Source organism: Salvelinus fontinalis, chromosome 42 (assembly GCF_029448725.1).
Source record: "Salvelinus fontinalis isolate EN_2023a chromosome 42, ASM2944872v1, whole genome shotgun sequence".
In the NCBI taxonomy this organism is placed as follows: Eukaryota; Metazoa; Chordata; class Actinopteri; order Salmoniformes; family Salmonidae; genus Salvelinus; species Salvelinus fontinalis.
Genome location: NC_074706.1, coordinates 10,793,036 through 10,812,532, shown reverse-complemented (window position 1 = coordinate 10,812,532; position 19,497 = coordinate 10,793,036). Strand labels below are relative to the sequence as shown.

Sequence of the window (19,497 nt, the reverse complement as noted above, 5' to 3'; positions counted from 1 at the left end):
CCTCGTCTCCTTGGGGCATGGTAGTTCCACAGGTATTATCTTGTTAGACAAAGAACAGTTAGCCAGTAAAGACCACTCATTTACAGCAGAATGGTCTGACTCACCAGAACCAGCCTCTGACCGTGTGTTTGACGATGATAGTTTGGTTTTGACATGGCTGCCTAAAGTCGACCTCCAGTGGACAAGTCTTCATCACACTTTTGATCATGAGTAAAAGCATAAAGACTGACTTTTATATCTATTGTGAAGCATAGACAAAAAAGCACATACATTTAATACTATCTTTATTACAGTATAGTCTACCATTGCATCTAGGAAATCATATGGCTGAGGTAGTATTTTGAATCCTATTTTGCGTGTTTCACATCTATTAATTAATCCCCAAGTTTGATATTTGAATATTGGCACACAGTCCAAACACATATGTTCTCTACAGCATAGAGACAGAGAAATACCAAGATTCATAGTAAACTGAGCAATTTCTCAGGAGATGTACTTCAAATTATAAGCACTAGATGTCCCCATCTACCTTGTTTATTTCTACTAGCCAGCACCTGCCACAGTTCAAATCAAATGTTGTCACAGGCTTCGTAAACAACAGGTGTAGACTAACAGGAAAATGCATACTACAGCCCTTCCCAACAATGCAGAGAGAAAGAAAATAGAGAAATAATAATACGTAATAATACAAGTAATATTAAAATACACAATGAGTTGGTTGTTTACAAAGGTATCAGGTAACCATAAAGTTCAGGATAGACAATATTTTTATGTTAAAAAAAGTAGAAATGATACATGTGTGCATATACTTTTCACAATACACAATGTGCAAATAAACATTTTCTAAAATGTAAATTCCTCATCTGCTATGAGAAGTCTACTTAGTCTGCCATGACCAAGAACACAGGTTTACCTTGTTTTTACAACAGAGACTAATAACACGGCAAATAGCTGCTCCAACTCGGGCCCTGTGACGAGAATGGCAGCTGGCACAGAGCTCCTTAAAACAGGTGACACTGTTAACAGTCCTGTTCAGTCATGGGTGTTGATCTACTAACAGGATTTGGGTGGACACAGTTGTTTATGTTTGTATGGTTTTACATTGCCATTCAATTATTATTGTTTAGGATGGAATAGCCTAGTCCTTTGATCATATGGGCTAGGCAGGATAAAGAGAGGTTTTGAAATACAGGACTAAAATCCTTGTTTTGTATAGAAAACAATTGTGTGAAGGGCAATCATTCACAGTGCATTGACTTCTCACACTGCTCTCACATTCACAAACTAGTAATGGGTCGTTCGCGAAACGAGTCGGCTCTAATAGCTCTTGTAGCTCTTGTAGGTGAATGTTGGGAGCCGGCTCGCTTATCAGAAGAGCCGAATCTATTTATAAAAATATTTAAAAATTAAGATATGAATAATCAAAAGATTTAAATTAATAGAATGAACTAATTCAAAGAACAAAAAAAATTATAAAATAATATAGCCCTAAATGCTCAAGCGCACACACATTTGTTCTGACTGTCTGCTCAGCCTCACCTGTTGTTCCTGTCAATCAGACACACAGTGTCAACCAATGAACCAAAGATGCGTGAGGGAGGGTCGAGCCAATCTGCACACATCAACAACAGTCACCCACGAAGCATTGTTACCCATCGCTCCACAAAAGCCGTGGCCCTTGCAGAGCAAGGGGAACCACTACTTCAAGGTCTCAAAGCGAGTGACGTAACCGATTGAAACGCTATTAGCGCACACCACCGCTAACTAGCTAGCCATTTCACATCTGTTACACTCACCCCCCTTTCCCGCAGCAACCAGTTATCCGGGTCAACAGCATCAATGTAACAGTATAACTTTAGTCCGTCCCCTCGCCCATACCCGGGCTCGAACCAGGGACCCTCTGCACACATCAACAACAGTCACCCACGAGGCGTCGTTATCCATCGCTTCACAAAGGCCGCGGCCCTTGCATAGCAATGGGAACCACTACTTCAAGGTCTCAAAGCGAGTGACGTAACCGATTGAAACGCCATTAGCGCGCACCACCGCTAACTAGCTAGCCATTTCACATCCGTTACACCAGTTTATGCCAATGTCTGTAGCAAAACAAGGCCAAATTGATATTGCATTGGCTAAAATGATTGCCACCGATTTCCAGCCATTTTTGATTGTGGAGGACAGAGGTTTTAGAAATTATAGCAATAGTCTAAATCCAATGTACACAATTCCAAGCAGGAAAACCCTTTCAAAATCACTTATTCCACAACGGTACGAGAGCACACAGGCTTCAGTGTGGGAAAGAGTCCAAAAAGCTACTGCAGTTTGCCTTACCGCTGACTGCTGGACATCAAGGGTAACCACTTCTTAAATGTCGGTTACATGTCACTTCATTGAAGATTTTTTGATGTCTAGCTGTCTTCTGGACTGCTTTGAGTTCAGCGAAAGACACACCTCAGAGATCTTGGCAGAGGAACTGTTGAGTATGGCAAGTAGATGGAAAAGTGGTCTGTTGTGTTAGCGACAATGCAGCTAACATGACCAAAGCCATGAAAATGTTTAAATGGACCCATCATCCATGTCTTGCCCACACAATCAACCTGATTATAAGAGATGCTTTGAAGGTGATGAAGCCCACTGTGGACAAAGTGAAAGCAGCTGTGGAATACTTCCACAGGAGCACAGTAGGTTCTGAAAAACTAAAGTCTGCACAACGCCAGATTGGGATGCCTGAGCTGAGGCCTAAACAAGACTGCACTACAAGGTGGTCATTATATATGTTGAAACGGTTTCTTGAGTCAAAGGATGCCATCATCTCTACCCTGGCCATTGTCAATGCACCTGTTGATGCTCTGACCCAAGAGGAATGGGAGGTGGTGGAGGAGGTGTGCAGAGTCCTGGAACCCTTTGAGCAGGTCACTGTGGAGATCAGTGGAGAGAGGTACAGTAAGCAGTTATTATTTAATCTAGTATTATATATGTATATGAGCAGTAGATGAGAATGTAGTATCAGTAGACAAAACATGAACCTGAACTAATAAGTTACTGTTCTCTCTTTTCAGCTATGTGACAGCCTCAATAATGATACTCCTGTGTAAGGGTCTGCAGCGAATCACAGCCAGCCGCCAGAGAGAAACAAATGTAACCCCAGGACATGTGACAGAGTTGATGGACACTATGTTCATCAATGGACAGAAAGTTCCACAGAATGGAATGTAATCACGTGCTTTCAGAAACCGCTGCACTTGACCCCAGGTTTAAGAAGTTAGCCTTCAGTGATGCCAGAGTGATTGATGAGGCTCTTCAAAGAATAACCTAAGCAGCAGGGAGGGACAGCCCCAGCAGTCAGCTGGCTCAGGCACCAGGGCAACAGGAAGAAGAGGGATCAGATGGAGCAGAAGCACCAGCAGTAGTGCCACAAACGTCTGCTGTTTGACGAGAGAGCAACTTGGGATGGAGCACAAAGGAATCCCTCAGCAGATGCCGTAATGGAGGTCCGATCCTATTTGGAGGATCCCCTCCTCCAAAGATCTGCAGATCCTCTGAGCTGGTGGAAGAACAAGGCTTACTAAAGTCATGACAGGGAGAATCTGCATAGTTGCCACTTCCGTTCCCTCTGAGAGGGTCTTCTCGAAAACGAGAGAAATAATTACTGAAAAAAGAAACCACATCAGCCACTCGAACCTTGCATTTCTGAATGCAAATATCTCATAAAAGCAAAATATGGTCAGCATTGCTGTGTGCTGCTGGTTATAACATGGCAATAAAGAAGAGAGAGGAAAGAGGGACTAGTTTAATATTTAAGTGGGATGCTGCAGTTTTGCACGTTGCTATTTATTTTTCTTTTATATGGTGCAATATTCTATTATTATGTTGTTCAGATTGTATTCGTTTTGAATTGTTACATTTATATGCTCTTTGTTTATATACATTTTAAAAGTTTTACTTTAAATGCACATGTGTAATAGCATCCTTCTTTTTTACATTTATTTCAAATTGTGGGATGTTGTTTTGCAAATTGTTATTTATTTTTCTTTGATATGGTGCAATATTTTAGGTAGAGTATGATTTCATTTAATCATTTAATTCGAATTGTTTTAACACCAATCATAGTAAAACTATCGCAAACTGTTTGACTTGAAGTAATACAAAACATATTTTTTTTAAAGAGCCGTTTGGGAGCCGTTTTTGGTGAGCTGAGCCGAACGAGCCGGCTCACTGAAAAGAACCAGAATGCCCATCACTATCACAAACTGCTGTGGGCACAAAGAGGGAGGAGCCTAAGCTTAGTGTGCTAGTAACGCTCACCTATGTATACACTACGTACAGTAAGCAGACTGACTGGTTGGCGATATTGTTAGCTAAGTAGCTTATATCTTTACATTTCTAATAGAAGGCGACATTAAACCAGGGAAATTGAAAATCGTTCTGCTGGAGAATTAGGGTTTTTCAAGAGGGTTATGCACTTTGGTGTTGGAAAGACGCTCATAGGAAAGTAGGGTAAAAGGTTGATTTTGCTCCGCATCTTGAAGCTGTGCGGTGTTGTTACACGAAGTCGGCTACTTGCACTTCTGAGACTCAGCCTACGGTACGATATTTCAGTTGGTCTTCTTACACATAAGTAGACTACAGCTAATGTATTGTTTGTAAATTACGCATTTTAGAAAGTAAATAACTTGGCAAGACTTTGTTAATGTATTTTGCTGCTTGTCAAGTGACAGGGACTGTCTGAGTCTGTCAAGGCATAATGTGACACGTTTACATGTCGGTTGTTATCGTGGGGTTGTCTTTTTAAAAACATGTATATCAGAGTGACTTGTCATCTGTCCGGGGCACATTTCTCAGAATAAGTTTTAAAGTATCTGTCTATACAGCTTGATTCTTGCAAATGCCTGGACACAATCTGTCACCTTTCATTCACCTTTATTGTGCCTCACGTGACATTTTGCAAACGTTTATTGCTGAAGTTATCCACATGTTAATGCTGTGGGGCCCAGACGAATGTGTTTAATCAGAGCGACGAACATAAAGTACATTTGGCTTCTACTGTAACATAAGTCATAATTATTTGTAGGCTTTCTGCTTATCATTCTGCAAAGGTTAACAGATATGTGACACACACACACTCTTCCAACTTCAGCAAACTTGGGAAACAAAACATGGTAGTATGAAGGGTATTTTTGAAATGAGTTTTGGACCGGACTGCTACTCTTATCATCTTTCTGTGATGAAGAGGTCAGGGTATTGGGTTACTACCTCATGGGATCACATTCAAACAGACACCCATCAATGTTTCATGGTTGGCCATATTTTATTTACAGTCTGGTTGGGTGCGGACTGTTCTTTATACCTCAATGGTGTGAACTATACAGGGATTGTTTTACATCAAAGTTGTTATAGGAAAATCAGTGTTGATAGAAATTGATTTTAACACAATTTGACTTGATGCAAAAACCCTACTCTGTATAATCAAACTCAGTCAAAACTGTTTGCTATATGCAGTGTATTTGACGTGAACTTTTTTGAGAAATGTTGAATTTTGCTGTCAGCATACTGTCAGCACACTCACGGTGGAAGTTGGGAGTTGGCACCAGAAAATGCACACAGAGGGCAGCTTTTTGAAGTCCTTTGATTTACTCCTGGGAACTGTCAGTGGATGTTACAGTGTTTAATTCTAGCACACTGACTAAATTGATCTGATTTCCTGCTCAGGTGTTGTTTCTGTATAATAGTAGGAAGAGTTGATTCCAGGCTCAGTTGTCCTGATTAGTGTAAATATTAGGGTTGATGTCATGAAAGTACAGTATGTGCTGAATAACTAGGCTAATCTGAATTGTGGACTTGTTGTAATTGGGATTTTACAGTATGTACACTAGTGTCTGTTTGTGTACTTGTGTTTACATCTGCATGCATTTTCCATGTGGATTTCCAGGCCAATGAGAATGGCAGTCTGTTCCTACCCACACAGAACCTAAAGAGAGAATGTAGCGAGCCCCTCTTGACCAGTGGAGGCTGGTGGGAGGAGCTCTAGGAGGACAGGCTCATTGTAATGGCTGGAATGGAATAAATGGAACACTATCAAACATGGAAACCGTGTTTGACTCTGTTCCAATTATTCCATTCCAGCCATTACATGAGCCCGTCCTCCTATAGCTCCTCACACCAGCCTCCCCTGCACTTGACACACACCTCGCCTTCATATGGCCTTTCCAGAATTCTAGTTTGCCCACATACTGACCTAGTAGTAAACAGCTTTAAGATGCTCTGCCTTGTGATCTTTAACCACACAGACTAGTGAGATCATATCCCACAAGCCTCATCGCTCCAACTGAGGCACCTTGCATTGAGAAAGGGCTGTGATATAGGGCCTATACCTAACGTAAACAAATAATTCATAGCACTATGTCAACATAGCAGGGGACTGAGACTTTATATAGCAAGATATTGGCTTTGTAAAACGTTAATGCACTGGAAAAGTAAGGAGTTTTTCTGCTAAGTAACCACGTGTGTGTGATCAAGTCAAGTGAGGAGGCAATGTGAAGGGTTGTCCCTTTTAAATCTCTGACATGCATGTCAATGGAGCATTACACAGGCTGGCTGGTTTAGTTTCACATAGTGGAATGTCTGGTTTGACCACTTCAGTCTACAGTGAGACCTGTAGGGCTAACCCAAGCTATTCACAGAGGACAGAGTATCATGTAACACAGTTTACCCAGGGCACTGAGATATGAATATAATCGTGTACTCATCAACTCCCATTGGCTATTTCTAACATATGGTGCAACACTTCATAAGCTATGTGTGTGTCAGTGAACAGTTGGTGTTCTCTCTACGTCATGAATGGCTGTCAATCAGAAGGCACAAGCAGCTGAGAGTGCCGCTAACTGGTGATCCTTGAGCTTGAGGTCCTTCCGATTATCCTGACAGGCTGTTGTTAACGTTGCAGAATGTGCTGCTTTTTCAACAAGCACAGAGGGCATGCTCGGTTAAGTTTGTTTTGAAAATCATCTCTCAGACTAGGCCAGGGAACAAAGTGACCAGCCATGCAGGGCAGCATGAGGTAGCATAAACCCAGGCCACCGTGTGACTGGAACAGGGAAGGAACAGGTGTCTGGGACAGCCACCATGCCAACAGCGGTGGCTGTGACAACTCACCGACCGAACGGTCTCCCTTTCTCCCAGTTTCTCACACTGGCCATGGCCTCAGCCCGGCTCAGGCCCAGCATTGTCCAGTGTTTGGGATTACACCCCCCCCCCCCCCCCCCCCCTTACCTCCCTGTCTACCCTCCCAGCCTCCTCTGGCGACCCCAGTGGGTCAGTGAGCACAAGGTAGCTGTGTAGAGGACCACTTGCTGGAGTTGTTAACATAGTCTTAACCTAATCCGCTGGGGATGACTGACTGTCGCCCATACCTCTGAACCTTAACACAACTGTTATGTAACTTTTTAGACTGAAAGTCTACACTAAGTACCTCTTATCTACTGTTGATTGAACTGAAAGTCTCCACTAGGTAACTATATTATCTACTGTTGATTGAACTGATAGTCTCCACTAAGTAAAGGGAAAGGGGGATACCTAGTAAGTTTCACAACTGAATGCATTCAACTGAAATGTGTCTTCCGCATTTAACTCAACCCCTCTGAATCAGAAAGGTGCAGGGGGCTGCCTTAATCGACATCCACGTCATCGGCGCCCGGGGAGCAGTTGTTGTTGGGGGTTAACTGCTTTGCTTAAGGGCAGAACGGCAGATTTTTCCACCTTGATGACTTAGGGATTCGAACCAGCGATCTTTCGGTTAAGTACCTCTTATTGTCTACTGTTGATTACCACTTATTGAGAAGTATGAAGAAGCTGTCAAGCTTCTTAGTGTCTTTGTCTCGTATTTGACATGGCATGTTCCTTAAAGGTAGATTCTTACAGTCACGTCACATTTACTTCTACCTGTTTGCTTTTTTCTTGAATTTGCTTCTCTTTGACTAAGCTGAGACACCGGTGCTTGTTTTTGTCTCAGGACACATCACAAATTGCAGGACCTCCAACAACCTAAAATGACCTCCAATGACCTAAAGCATACCGTCAGTGGATGTTGCTGAGGGGAGAACGGCTCTTAATAATGTCTGGAATGGAGTGATTGCAACGGTATCAAGCCCATGAAAACCATGTTTTTGATACCATTCCATTCACTCCATTCCAGCTATTATTATGAGCCATCCTCCCCTCAGTAGCCTCCACTGCTCTCCATCTATAGAACAGCATGGTGTCTAGTGAGGAGACTGACTGGAGAGGGAAGATTCATATCTTAACACTACGGCAGTTCAAAATCAGGCGCAACAGCAGTAGTGTGTGCATGTTGACTCCAAACCAATGGAGCCTATTATCTCCTCTGATCTGGTTAATGATAGGATGAGAGCGTGGCGAGGCCTAGCGCTATTCATCCCTTCTGAGAAGGGCCCTACCAACATCACAGCTATGCTATTCATCCCTTCTGAGAAGGGCCCTACCAACATCACAGCTATGCTATGCTATTCATCCCTTCTGAGAAGGGCCCTACCAACATCACAGCAATGCTATGCTATTCATCCCTTCTGAGAAGGGCCCTACCAACATCACAGCAATGCTATGCTATTCATCCCTTCTGAGAAGGGCCCTACCAACATCACAGCTATGCTATGCTATTCATCCCTTCTGAGAAGGGCCCTACCAACATCACAGCTATGCTCTGCTATTCATCCCTTCTGAGAAGGGCCCTACCAACATCACAGCTATGCTCTGCTATTCATCCCTTCTGAGAAGGGCCCTACCAACATCACAGCTATGCTCTGCTATTCATCCCTTCTGAGAAGGGCCCTACCAACATCACAGCTATGCTATGCTATTCATCCCTTCTGAGAAGGGCCCTACCAACATCACAGCTATGCTCTGCTATTCATCGCTGCATCTCTGCTGCTACCAGACTCTTATTTACTATTGCTAATACTGGACAATTTAAACATTTGCCATATATTCTACTGAGCCATTTATTTTATGTTCGTATTCTTATCTTTTATTGTTGCGTTGTCGAGAAGGAACCTGAAAGTAAGCGTTTCATTGGACAGAGTAGTGTATACAATGTGTATCCTTTACATAAGAGGAATAAAACTTGAAACTTCTTCCTCCATTTCTCCATTCATTTATCCCTCCACCTCGCTATCCCCCCGCCGTCTCTCCTTCATGCAAACATGCGGCAGCATGCAAACAAGGGAGAGAGGAAGCAGCAGCAGAGATATGGATTGATGTTCCCACACTAAACCCATTTATCCATGTTGCCATCAGAGATCTACCTACTCCCCTCCTGACTCCTGGCCTTTGTTGTGTACAGCTACATGGGGATGACGTCTGTGGGAAAGTATGTGGAAGTTCTGCTGTGGTACTGTTCTACTGAAAGTACACACACAGTATTGTTTAACTAACCTTGTGAGGACACACAATTTGTAAACATTCAAATCCTATTTTCCCTAACCTCTACCCTTAACCCAAAAACCTAACCTCAACCCTAACTCCTGAACCTAATTTTACCACTAATTCTACCTTAACTCTAAACCTCCTAGAAATAGGATTTGACCTTATGGGGACTAACAATGTCCCCAGTTGGTCAAATTTCTGTTAATTTACTATTCTTGTGGGGACCCCACAGGTATAGTTACACACACATACACACATACTGCAAGAATCACTTCACACACTCCCTGGATCACTGACAAGCTAACCTGCACTTGAAGGCTGTATTTTGTACCATTGTCTCCTGTGTTATCTACTACTCACCTGTCTCAGTATTATTGAACCATTCCAACTAGCCTTATCTCACTGTAGCAGGCTGTGCAGCTCTCTGTATCCCTGTCTCAGAGTCTCATGGCAGTCATTATTACGCAGTGGCTCAAGGGATTGTTTTAGCCACTCTAAATGCAGGCAGCATGTTGCTGTGCCATTATGTGCTGTACCTAATGCTGTGGGAAAGAGAACACTGGGTGTCTCAGCCTGGGTATGCATTTTATAATATGTGTTGATCCTCTGGGGTGTTTGGCTCTAATCCACTCAGCTTGTTGACCTTTCCCTGGTTACCAGTCTCTCCCTTCCCCCCGGGCCTCCTCCCTCCCTAGCAGGTAATGAGGAGGTGAGCTGATGTGTTTGAGCATGTTAATCAACCTCCTCCACTGAGGCCAACCTACACCTCAGCCTATAACCTTCAGCTGGTCTTTAACACAGAATCACAGTCCTATCTGATAAGGTCCTTTATGGCTTTTACCCTGTTGTATTAGGTTGTTAATGGGCACAGCTGTTGAGTCTCCTTCATGTTGATGTTTCATTTCAGAAATACGACTGACTGTTGATGTATTGGAAGTTGCCTTGAAGAATGATGTGTTGATTGGTACTCTGTTTTAATGTAGCCAACACAGATGAGTTTGAGAGATGTATATTTGTGATGTTATGAGCGTTCCTAGTCTGAATGCAGTAGGCCTAACTGTTTCATAGAGACTAACTGTAGTGCAGACAGTGGGCAACGTCCCCTCGGCTAGAGGAGAACGGACGCCTAGATGACACTGGATGTTGTCCTCCTATTGTAAATGTCTGTCTTGTTCATTGGAGAAGGGGGCAGATAGACTATATATAGCCAGGCTCTCCCTCTGTGGCCCCAGTTGTGGCCCACCTGTAAATATTTCAACAAGGTACCATCACTTTTTAATGGGGCCCATCTATCACTGGGGTTGCCACGGCCACCAAGCCACTGTAAATGTCCTCTGTCTATCACCCATTGGTCTATCACTGGTGGGGGCCAATGTAAGAGCCCATTCGTCCTGGACAGACCCTATTGTTGATCCGTTTGTCCTGGACCAGGCCCTGCCATTGGTCCGTTTGTCCTGGACCAGGCCCTGCCATTGGTCCATTAGTCCTAGACCAGGCCCTGTAACTGACCAGGACATAATTATGGGCTCTGTCTGAAGAGAGACAGTTCTATCAGGAAGTCGCTCTTCCTGATAGAACTTAATGATCTCACATCAGTCACAAAGTCCAGATGCACAGGCTGTGGGAGTGTGGTGGACAAATGCATTGGTTGGTGGTTCAGTCGACAGTATTGAAAAATGCCATGCATACATTTAGCTAATTTAAGAAGCAGACACTCGTTCAGACTACTAATTAATATTGTGAAAAAGAGTTCTCATTGCTGGGTGGGTGTAACAATATGTGTACCTAGAATTCATTAGAGTTAAATGTCTGGCTTCAGAGGTAGGAATCACACACAGCAACATGTTCAGCAAGTGTAAAAAAAAAAAGCCAGTGTACTGCAAGTTAGGACAGCCTTATGAGTGCTACTGTAGGTGTGGCTAGCTTTCTTTTCAGCTATCTATCATGACCTCGCCCTAGTGTGTGATACACCTGCCGAGAGGGAGACGCATTTTACATCTCACAGCTTTAGAAACCGGAGCCACTCTGTCAGAACACACACACACACACACACACACACACACATACATACATACATACATACATATATTGATGATGCTTACAAAACCTCTGTCCTTAGGCAGACATTATATCCTGTCATCGGTGGCTCTGCCTGTGTTACCTGCGAAGCCTCTCTCCCTCCCTCCCAGCCCATCCATTGAATAACACGTTCAAAAGATGACGTAACAGAATAGACCTCATTTCACTTTCTATAGCTTTATCTCAATGTATTTACCTTGGCAGTTAGCTAGGTCTCTCTACCTAACCCAGACGAGGACTTGTTGCTCTGTGTATAGTCAACCAGTAACCAACTTTACAAAGATGCATGGTCTTTTGGTCTGGTAGAATTCGGTGTTGAACTTCAGTTCAAACCATTCCAGTTTCAGGTGGAGCTATAGTGTATCATTCAGTTATTCTTCTCTCTGTGTAGAAATTGTATTGTTTAGAAGCTACCTCTCCTAATTCCATGTACACAGACTGATGAGGCCAACACTTTTGCTGTAACCTGGAGAATATTATTTTAGCAGCAGGGGGTCTGGAACCTGGTAGAGATGCCAGCCACGGCCATTTTGGGGACGCTGTGTGGTGTAGACGCACATGGCATGCACTGGTTGAATAGGGATGTAGGCTACTGTGGTACTACTGTGTCTTTTGTACTTGGCTACTTTCATTACTCAGGAGACACTTATACACATTCAGTGACTGGTAGGCCTATGCTATACATGCTATGTGTCATAGCATTGTTATGTCAAGGGGACATAGGCAAATGTCAATGCAGTGATGTTTCTAAACCCAAGGCGAAACTAACACAATGTTGACAGAGATCACTGTCAGCAGGTCAGTGTCCTCTAGTCTAACAGGTTCTTAGAATGAATTTAACAGTAGCATGGGGAATGTGTTGTTGATCTCTTCTCTGTATCTCTCACTCTCTCATTCTCTCTGTCATTCTCTCTCTCTCTCTGTATCTCTTGTTCTCTCTCATTCTCTCCATCTCTCTTTCCCTTTCCCCCTGCGCTTCCTTAGCAAAATCAATATGGTGGTATGGTGCTATATTTAATTTATCATCGGTCTAGTTTGACTGTGGTGGTATGGCTTTAAAACACTGCTACAGTTGGCCTATTTCTTCCTCTCAATTCTCCATGTTCCTTATCATCCCTACTAGGCTTCAAAGCAGGTTTGATGTTCTCCTGGTGTTGCTGTTCCGTATTCCCTCACTCACACGAAGCTCTCTGAGGAGTTAACCTCCACCCCAAGGGGAAATCATCTCACTCCTGTACTCTGACCCAAACCCTTCAGAAATAACATCTAGTCATGAATGGCAGAAACCATGGTTAGAGGATGGCACTAGGTCTGTGGGCGAGAGGGGGATGGAACTAGATTCGATAGTGCTGCTAGGTAACGGATGCGTTTTGAAACGGTGGAAGCTCCTGTTGTCGATTCATGTCCTCTATGTGCGCCGGTAGGAGTGGGTAATGAACAAGAGCAGTGTGGAGGTTTGTCTTTCCTTTGTACTTGTGAGAGTGGGGATGGAGAAAGATAATGACAGAATGAGATCATCATCATCCCTTGCAGTTGTCATCATTCAGTTTCATCACCATCTAGGCTACATTGTAATCTTTCATCAGTGACTCAGGTCTCTGATCCCAACAGGGGTTCTTCACTGTGCCCGATCACAGCAGGAGGTCTGTTCCATTTCACCTCCTTCCTCCTTTTAGAATAAATGCGCCACAAGTAGAGTGTTACTACATACGTCCTCATGATCAATGAGACTATATATTCATTATTGATCCAGATTAGTCACTGACTCGCTCCAAAACGCCTGGATGTTTACAGCGCTCCCTGCTTAAAGCAGCATGCCTTTAATTCCCTTTTCAACTCTGTTCAACTGCCTCCAAAGTGTGTGTGTGCGTGTCTGGCTGAGGTTCGCAACAGGGGTCCTTAGTCAACACTCCTGTTTTCAAAGAGAGATGCTGACTTCAAGACTTCTTCAGAGCTTTTCTGTTGATCCAGCCCAGAGACGTGTAAGCAACACATTAACATAATTACCTGATTGGTATAATTGGATAATGACTGTGAAACTGAGTGGAGAGACATGCAGGGTTGTGTACAGGAGAGATTGGGTTTTAGCCCCCCCTGGGAAAGAGACATGCAGGGTTGTGTACAGGAGAGATTGGGTTTTAGCCCCCCCTGGGAAAGAGACATGCAGGGTTGTGTACAGGAGAGATTGGGTTTTAGCCCCCCCTGGGAAAGAGGCACGCACAAACACGCAGACACACACACACTTTTCTGGGTCACATGCTCTCCCAGAAACATTATAAATTGAGTTCTTTACACAGGCATCGAAAATAATAAAGGTGACTACATTCATTGTGTGAAAGCAAGGCACCATCTCCATGGTGCTCCTCTTTTATAGAAGTGGTGATCCATCTCCTTGGTGCTCCTCTTTATAGAAGTGGTGCCCCATCTCCCTGGCGCTCCTCTTTTATAGAAGTGGTGCTCCATCTCCCTGGTGCTCCTCTTTTATAGAAGTGGTGCCCCATCTCCTTGGTGCTCCTCTTTATAGAAGTGGTGCCCCATCTCCTTGGTGCTCCTCTTTATAGAAGTGGTGCCCCATCTCCTTGGTGCTCCTCTTTATAGAAGTGGTGGTCCTCTTTATAGAAGTGGTGCCCCATCTCCCTGGTGCTCCTCTTTATAGAAGTGGTGCTCCATCTCCTTGGTGCTCCTCTTTATAGAAGTGGTGCCCCATCTCCTTGGTGCTCCTCTTTATAGAAGTGGTGCCCCATCTCCTTGGTGCTCCTCTTTATAGAAGTGGTGCCCCATCTCCTTGGTGCTCCTCTTTATAGAAGTGGTGCCCCATCTCCTTGGTGCTCCTCTTTATAGAAGTGGTGCCCCATCTCCCTGGTGCTCCTCTTTATAGAAGTGGTGCTCCATCTCCTTGGTGCTCCTCTTTTATAGAAGTGGTGCTCCATCTCCCTGGTGCTCCTCTTTATAGAAGTGGTGCCCTATTTCAGACTTGGCAGTATGTTGCTGGGCTCTATTTCAGACTTGACAGTGTGTTGTTGGGCTCTATTTCAGACTTGACAGTGTGTTGTTGGGCTCTATTTCAGACTTGACAGTATGTTGCTGGGCTCTACTTCAGACTTGACAGTGTGTTGCTGGGCTCTATTTCAGACTTGACAGTATGCTGCTGGGCTCTATTTCAGACTTGACAGTATGCTGCTGGGCTCTATTTCAGACTTGACAGTGTGTTGCTGGGCTCTATTTCAGACTTGACAGTGTGTTGCTGGGCTCTATTTCAGACTTGACAGTGTGTTGCTGGGCTCTATTTCAGACTTGACAGTGTGTTGCTGGGCTCTATTTCAGACTTGACAGTGTGTTGCTGGGCTCTATTTCAGACTTGACAGTGTGTTGCTGGGCTCTATTTCAGACTTGACAGTGTGTTGCTGGGCTCTATTTCAGACTTGACAGTGTGTTGCTGGGCTCTATTTCAGACTTGACAGTGTTGCTGGGCTCTATTTCAGACTTGACAGTGTGTTGCTGGGCTTTATTTCAGACTTGACAGTGTGTTGCTGGGCTCTATTTCAGACTTGACAGTGTGTTGCTGGGCTCTATTTCAGACTTGACAGTGTGTTGCTGGGCTCTATTTCAGACTTGACAGTGTGTTGCTGGGCTCTATTTCAGACTTGACAGTGTGTTGCTGGGCTCTATTTCAGACTTGACAGTGTGTTGCTGGGCTCTATTTCAGACTTGACAGTGTGTTGCTGGGCTCTATTTCAGACTTGACAGTGTGTTGCTGGGCTCTATTTCAGACTTGACAGTGTGTTGCTGGGCTCTATTTCAGACTTGACAGTGTGTTGCTGGGCTCTATTTCAGACTTGACAGTGTGTTGCTGGGCTCTATTTCAGACTTGACAGTGTGTTGCTGGGCTCTATTTCAGACTTGACAGTATGTTGCTGGGCTCTATTTCAAACTTGACAGTATGTTGCTGGGCTCTATTTCAGACTTGACAGTATGTTGCTGGGCTCTATTTCAGACTTGACAGTATGTTGCTGGGCTCTATTTCAGACTTGACAGTGTGCTGCTGGGCTCTATTTCAGACTTGACAGTGTGCTGCTGGGCTCTATTTCAGACTTGACAGTGTGTTGCTGGGCTCTATTTCAGACTTGACAGTGTGTTGCTGGGCTCTATTTCAGACTTGACAGTGTGTTGCTGGGCTCTATTTCAGACTTGACAGTGTGCTGCTGGGCTCTATTTCAGACTTGACAGTGTGCTGCTGGGCTCTATTTCAGACTTGACAGTGTGCTGATGGGCTCTATTTCAGGCTTGACAGTGTGCTGATGGGCTCTATTTCAGACTTGACAGTGTGCTGATGGGCTCTATTTCAGACTTGACAGTGTGCTGCTGGGCTCTATTTCAGACTTGACAGTGTGTTGCTGGGCTCTATTTCAGACTTGACAGTGTGTTGCTGGGCTCTATTTCAGACTTGACAGTATGTTGCTGGGCTCTATTTCAGACTTGACAGTATGTTGCTGGGCTCTATTTTGAGCAAGTGGAGCATCTCCTCTCCAGGCAATACAGTAGTATCGTCAATATGTCTTCCAACTGCAGTGCACTATGCAGTGAGGTTACAGTAGGGGCGTGTGTGTAATTTAGGTCATGTTTTTCTCATAGAAAGGAAGTACTGAGGGGAGTAGCTACATTTCTGTCTCCAGTGTCTCAGATTAGTTACTAGTTGTTGGAGTTTTCGGCAACTGGTGTGCAGTGTGGAGTCTGTAGTCATACATTTTTGACCTCTAATTTCCTGGGATTATAATTTGTTTTTAGAATGACTCAGTGTCAATCCCAGCATAATTTAATACAAAAAAGTAGCTTCCTATAACAGGAATGAAAAACGAATTTAGGATGGGTTAAAGAGGTCAACATTGCTCATCACTGACTGACTCTATTTTCGAGGTCGCCCACATTCTGAAGGCTTGGCACACTGTAGAGTTACCTCCTTAATGTACTGGGACTGGGAGGATATAGCTAGGCAGTTATGTAGCTAGGCAGTTAAGAACAATTTACAATGATGGCCTACACCGGCCAAACCCGGACAACGCTGGGTCAATTGTGTGCCACCCTATATGGGACTCTGAACGACAGCCGATTGTGATACAGCCTGGATATAATATGTAGGAGTGTTAAGCTACAGACAGTACTGAGCTATACAGGGACACATGAGCCCTGTAGTGAAGTTTAAAAGGCACTCCGTCATACTCCAACCATATTAAGAGGAAACCAAGATACAAACATAATCTTCAGTTTGATTCCAGGACACAGTAGTTGCCAGTGCATTGTTGTCTGAGTCCAGGTTAGGTAGGTTAACCACTATAAAATTACAACACTAATCTACCACCAGGCCTGTTTTGACCCCATGAGTTTGAGGACACAGACTCTGGTGAGGTAATGTGTCTGTCTGTGGAAGGAGAGGATGTATTACTGTGGCATTAAGACCGAGATGCAGCCAACTGGAGGACTGCTACTACTGTCTCTCCTTCCACCCTATAATTGGGGGTCATGCATCTGGCTGGGACACTAAGCAGAGGACTGTAAATAGTACCTCCCACTGTCTCCAGTATGTTGTGTCTTCACAACAGACTCCATGAGAAGAGTGCTTGTTATAGGAAGAAGCTAAGCTTTGAGAATGTGGTATTTGGTGAGTTGTTTGTGTCCAGTTATGGGTCGTGTTGGTAGCAGTGCAGCAGTATAGTGGTGCTCTTTAGTGTGAAACTAAGAACTTGTTACAAATCTGTACTTGAGAGGTTTAGTGCTTTATGGCTTCTCTATATGGGAGAGTAGAGGGTGTGAGAATGAATGGAGGTGTGGATTCCTTTAGAGAACACCCTCGCTCCTCCTTTCCCCTCCCCTCTCTGTTTGCGTTGACCCAGCTGGACCAGGACCCCCACTTCCCCTCCATAGGTGGAGCAGGTCCCTTGAGGAACTACAGCCACAGTCTGGGCAGCGGAATGGGTGTTTTATGGCTGGGTGGGGGGCACACACAAAAACACTGAGCTCCGACTGCGGTTAATGTTTACAATACATCATGCCGATACGATCTGCAGGGAAACATTTCAGAGTTGTCGCTACAGAGTAAGTCGACTTGGACATGACTGGTGTGCAGTGCATGTTGTATGGTTGTCGGTGAGAATGCCTAGAATGTTTTAGCTTGTGTTTTATTTGACGTGTGTGGACTTCCGTGATCGCGCCTCCCTCTAAGAGTGTGGTCAGTGGTTACATCGTAGAAGTAAAGTCTTTCTGCGAGCTGTAAGATGTTGTGACAGGTTTCCCATGGTGCCTCAGTGTGACCGTGTCAGAGGTCATAGCATGTAAAGGGAGGAGAGGGGGACTTATGGTTGACCAGAGACGCCAATTATATCACAACTCTAATTGGAGTGAACAGTAGCATGATTATTCAACAAATGATGATGACATTTATTATGTTCTTTCAGAAGATGTTAGTTTGTAGTTTGGCACCTTTGTCTCCATGCTTGTTTAGTGTGTGTGGATGTGGCGGGGGTTGTTGGATTGCTCTCTTTCTCTCTGTGTTACTCCCTCTTTCTCTCTCTGTATGTTACTCCCCCTCTCTCTCTACAGTCAGTGGTGTTCTGAGCCTCTTACTCACATCGTCCAGTCACTTCCTCACATAGCTCTAGTCTCCAGTCATTCCACTGCTCCGTACCACATTACTTTTGTGTCAAAGTTAGACTTTTCCCTCTCTCTCTATCTCCACAGGACTAGGTGTGTCTGGATGTAAAGAGGGGACATTCTGGATTGTCGATACAGGACGAGCAACCATGGTGAAACAGAGGTAGGAATTTCAGCGATTTCTGTCCTGGGTGACCCTGCTCCATGCATTCCTATAAGGCACGTTCCCTGTGTTAACTAAAAACAGATGTGTTTAGCTTTAGCATGAGTGTTTCAGTGTCTCTCTGTTGGGCCAAGCTCTGTGGTTGGTTGTTGAGTCTCTCCTCTTCAAGTGGGTCGAAACCATTCAAAAAAAAGTTTGACTTGGCCGAGATTGGTTGAGAGGCCGTTTGAGGGGCAGCCTTTCTGATCTCTAATAGGTCATTGTGGTCTGCAGCTGCTTCTGCTTCCAGCAGGAGGGTTACAGTTGAACTCCTGCAGTGCATGGCTGCAATTCATGTGTTGTTATTGTACGCTGTAGGAAGCAGATGTCTTCAATAGAATACATTGTCCTAAAATGGTGTTTACTGACCTGGTTGATTATATGCTAGTACCGAGCAACGGCTAACTAGGTATTGTGCGTTTGTTTGCATTTTTTGCCAGGTTGAGTCGGTAGCCCCGTTTTTTTATTTACTGTCTAGTCAGTCCCAATTGTTAGTCTGTTATCAAGTCTTCAAAGTTTGATCTGTTGTTCAACAGATTATATCCATGCCATTAGTTGTTCTCAGAATTACGCCCATCTGATGTGGGTACTTGGCCAATGACATCACATGGCACTAGAATCTAGAATGAAAATCATCTGATTCTCAGAACCGCCATAGTCTCCGTTCACTGTCCCCGGAGGAACGGAAACATGGGATTCTAGGAAGATAATAGAATCCAAATATCCTCCGTCCTGAGTTATAGTCCTATTTATAACTGACCTGAGCAGGGACTGGGGCGGGGAGGGAGATGGCCTGTTGCACTACACCATGTTAGCAGATAGCCTAGCTTTTGTTTGCAGCAATGGTCCTCTTTCATGTACAATCACCTCCTTTACAAGGGAAGCAACAAATAACCCTGGCTTGCACCTATTGTTATCTGACTGTCACAGACACATAATTAAGTTCCCAGTGGCTCTGTGCATTGCACATTCCATCGGTGCTGGTATAAGCATAGAGAATATATTTGTGTTTTATTTCAATCTGTGGGGATACAGGTCTAAGTGTGTAGCAGTTAAACTCTAAGGCTGGAATAGTTCTGCAGTGTCTTGACAGACAAGTTATTTTTAGTACTTTTAATCATTATTTTGGTTCC

General features: G+C 44.1%; 1 protein-coding gene across 2 annotated transcripts in view; it reads left to right on the top strand.

Moving 5' to 3' along the window:
• The first annotated feature begins 4,286 nt into the window (after positions 1-4,286).
• LOC129841511 (FHF complex subunit HOOK interacting protein 1A-like) overlaps positions 4,287-19,497 on the top strand; it is a 36,264-nt gene continuing 21,053 nt past the window's right edge. The window contains exons 1-2 of one of the 2 annotated variants that reach the window (XM_055909810.1): positions 4,287-4,585; positions 18,250-18,325. The gene's annotated coding sequence lies outside the window, so the exon portion shown is untranslated. Of the gene's footprint in view, positions 4,586-8,876; positions 9,383-18,249; positions 18,326-19,497 lie in introns of those variants that run through there. The other variant, XM_055909811.1, reaches the window with a different exon arrangement.